Genomic DNA, 4,488 nt, shown 5'->3' with positions numbered 1-4,488 from the left:
TGACATACTCTCCTTTCCAATCATCAAACCGCAACAGTGATACTTCTTGCTCTGGACCCCAAACAACATTCTCCCCAATTTTTTCCACCCATTTCTTCACTGCCTTCTCTCCCATGTTCTGTAGAACTTGTGGATCAATCTCTGTAAACTCAACCTCCCATTTAACAATTGTGTCTCTCTCAATGTTCTGAATGCTACCATCAACTAATTTTGCCTTGGATGGAAAGAAATTGACCGTCAATTCGAAGGTCCGAACGGCAGCATCCCCTCTGTCAGTGGTGGACAGTGTGAGCCCGTGAGAAAGAGCAGACTAGGCCCTAATTGCATGCAAAATTGGGTCGGAGAGAGACGCATTACCTATTCGAAGTTCAATCTGGCGGCTCCATTTCAGTGTGCCCACGGGCTCCCCTCACAACCTATCGATTCAACATGCGAAAATAGAGGAAACGAGCTGACATCTACGGGGCCGAGAGAGGAACGGGAGGGGGACTAGGGTTCTCACTCACCATTTTTTGAGGACGAAGGCTCCGCCGCCGTTGAGAACGAGGGCTCCGCCGCCGCCGGAGAACGCAAGATCCGCCGCCACCGGAGAAGATGGGGGGAGGGGGCAGAGTGGCGGGCCCGACACGGTCGGGCGACAGGGCACTGTCAGCTGTTTTGAGGAGCAATTAAGTTGGACCCACATGTCCTAACATAAACGGGCTTGGTTGACGACCAATTTAACCACATTAAACAGCCATGTCGTGCGTGGGCTATTTACCTGCTCAAATATGTCGCACCACAGCCATTTGCTCGAACAACGTCGCACTCAAGCCAATTCACCTCAAATGTGTCGCACAGGAGCTATTGGCCCAGAACTAATATGTATGAACTCACCTACCGATGCATTGTCGAAAAAGGCACTACATAGTCCGCAGTCATCATATCCTTTATTTTCCACCGCATTATTAGATACTTAACCAGAGCGATGCCATAATAATATTTGCCTGCATCTGGATAGCATGGAGATAGAGACGATGCGTGGGAGGAGATCATTGAGGATCACTGCCTACTCTCGGCGTGAGCCTCCTCAATGAACAATGAACCTATTGGGATCATCCTTATGCCTAGCACATTTTTAGGCGGGTGGTAAATACTTAGAACATGGACCGCATAAGACTTGTGAATTGCTAGTAATCTCTAACTACGCGGTCAGAACAATGAACTGTTATGCAGACTTATTTTCATGATAAATCTATTAAATCTATTTTTTGCTAGAAATAATGTGTTGGCTCAAAGTATGCCTCCAATTAGATCATATAAGACAAAAAAATCTGAAGGAGCACAACACCACCCTATAACTAGGCATTCATCAATCTTTGGGATATGAGATATCATGTCCTCGCTCCATATGTGTTTATAAGGCTCAGACATATTTAATTAAAAACTTGGGCAGTGATTTTGGTCAACAAATTATGAGGTATATGTTAATAAAAACTATATAATCAGATTCAAGTTCAAGTGAAGTCATACATTGTAAAATTTTCATGGCATATCACTCATAATTCTTATCCAACTTAATGGTCAAAATTTCTATTTATTTAGAAGAATATTTTTGGACTAGTACTACGCTTGTGCTGGACGTTCCAGTCACCTTTGGGCATTAAACAACTGTTTTCATATAAGACGAACACCAGATGGCACGTAAGTTGCGAGAGGACTCTATTTCTACGGTATATCTATATCTATACCTACTATTAAAACAAGGTGATATTCTTGGTTTCGTCCCGCTTAGGTGATTTTATATATTTTTTACTGTATTCGAGGTGGTACTATTTTTTGCTACAAAACAAATTCATATTCGTTACCGCTGTTTTTTGGGGTCTATGCACGCCAACGCTGCTCTGGGCCTTTTGTTGGTGTATGTCACAAACGTACTGGGCCATGGGCCTGCTCTTGTGCTGAGAAGAAGGATTCGCAAAAAAATTGCCATTTGCACTAAGGATCGAGCCCACGACCTGGTATTTGCCTCCTTCAGGCTAGGACCAGCTCCTGTGTATGTTAACTACACCGCTCATTATGCATTTAAATAGTCTCACCTCGCTTTTTTACATGATTTTTTATCAGTTTATATAGCCCATGAGTTGTCACAGAATAAAAAAGACACCAAGAATAACGAATAGAGGCTGAAGTGTGGGTCCTATTTAACCTTGAAAGCAAAGGAATTTCGCAATATAAGAAAGATGACAGAAAAGGACGCAGTAAAAAAGTTGGGGGTGTGAATATCAGTTAACTCGCGTGAAATGGAGGCTGGAAGGGAGGACCATGCCATCTCTTGTAATTAAAGGAAATTATGGTCGTACAAAGCAAATGGATAAAACGAAACCTCGATCAAATGAAAATATTGCGGACTCCTAGCTTTTCATTATGGAGACACCTAAGTTTGCGGACTCAATTGATCACAAAATTTTATTTCATTGATAGCATTGATTTTCATCAAAAATTAATATGCAGCTAACAAAAAATGTTAGAGATTTTGTGATCAATTGAGATTATATTCGGTTTATGAAGACTAGAATTATATACATAGAAGGATGATCCGACTTTTTGAAAAAAATGTAAAAAAAATAGTGGTAATAGAATTATATACACCTTTTGACGTAATGTTAGAAATTAGGATAACACTAAAACTGATTATGTGATATTTTCACTCTTTCCTCTTATGAACAGAAAGTGTACATAAGGAAAGAGGACGTGAATGAGGATATGAAACAATACGGGTGGGATGCCATGTTCAAATAGAGGATATGAACCAGGGTTTTGATCTCCCGTTGCAACGCACGGGCCTATGTCCTAGTGATTATCCTAAGAAATAAAAACCCTCTACATGGAGTTAATTAAAGATCAAGAAATTAGATGTACTTTTGCTTAGAATATTTAGTGTTACTGTTGTTAAAATCTTACAGCGATACCACTATATAAAACTAAAATTTTAATGTTTCAACTTAGAATATTTGTAAATCCTCACAAGATATGTGTTTAAGTTACTAAAAACATCAAATTCAATTCTGAAATACACATGGAGAAACAGTAATCCTGCATGAATAGTGTCACAAAAAGACAACAACGAAAATGACACTATTCACATTTAGATTTGTCTTCTTTGTCTCTCTATGTGTATTTTAATTTGGATTTGTAATTTTTTTCACATACCTTGAGAACATACACAATTCGTCCTAAACATTTAAGAAAATTAATTTTAGTTTTGTGCAATGGTATCCTCGAATTAACGTGATGACTTGAAGGATGCTTTCACTTAGTTAATATATATAAGATTAGATGCAGAATTACCAAGGAGAACCATGTTGTCCTATGTCCATTCATTCATCAGTATGTGGGATGTGAGCCGATCTTCTACTGTACTACTGTTTCATATCTGTGAGGTGAGCCTATCTTGTACAAGACTGGAAACTGTATTACTACTAATGCTATTTCAGTAGATGTATTCATTGTTTATTGATTAATAACATTTTTTTCTTGAGCAATAGTAACCCTTGATCTCGTGGCAGTTCCACTTAATGTGGGCATTAAACTAGTCAAAACGACTACCTATGGTACCGATCAACGAAAGACATTTCCATGGTTAACACTTGGTCAAACAGCTAATTATGCTCTTCAGCCAAGTAGTCCATACACGCACCAAGTAATTGTGGGATTCGACATGATCGATTGGAAGTTGCAACCGCACGCAATCCAACAATAAAATATAATTTTCCTTCCATCGATTTCCCCTCCTTGTTAATCACAAGTTCGTGGCATCTGTCTATAATCTTGTCATGTGTTAATCTGGTCAACAGTTTGCACCCCGACAAGTGAGGACACCCTCCACCACTGATGCCAAGTTCCTGCTAAAGCCTCCAATTAGATGATATAAGACAAAAAAATCAGAACGAGCACAAAACCATGATACGTCCATTTTGCATCATGCTTTTATATCAATATTTATTGCGTTGTGGGCTGTTACTACACATTATGTCACAATACTTATGCCTTTTCTCTCTTATTTTATAAGGTTTACACAAAGAGGGAGAATGCCGGCAGCTGGAATTCTGGGCTGGAAAGGGAGCAAATATTGGAGACCTATTTTCCACAACCCCAAAAGTCAAATTCAATTCAATTCTAAAATACACATGGAGAAACAATAATCAAGCATGAATAGTGTCACAAAAAGACAACAACGAAAATGACACTATTCACATTTAGATTTGTCTTCTTTGTCTCTCTATGTGTATTTTAATTTGGAATTGTAATTTTTTCGCATATCTTGAGCACATACACAATTCCTCTTGAACATTTAGAAAATTAATTTCAGTTTTGTGCAATGGTATCCTCGAATTAACGCGATGACTTGAAGGATGCTTTCACTTAGTTAATATAGATAGGATTAGATGCAGAATTACCAAGGAGAACCATGTTGTCCTATGTCCATCCATTCATCAATATGTGGTA

This window comes from Triticum aestivum, chromosome 2B (assembly GCF_018294505.1).
Source record: "Triticum aestivum cultivar Chinese Spring chromosome 2B, IWGSC CS RefSeq v2.1, whole genome shotgun sequence".
NCBI classification, from domain to species: Eukaryota; Viridiplantae; Streptophyta; class Magnoliopsida; order Poales; family Poaceae; genus Triticum; species Triticum aestivum.
Note: the sequence above shows the minus strand (reverse complement) of the source record.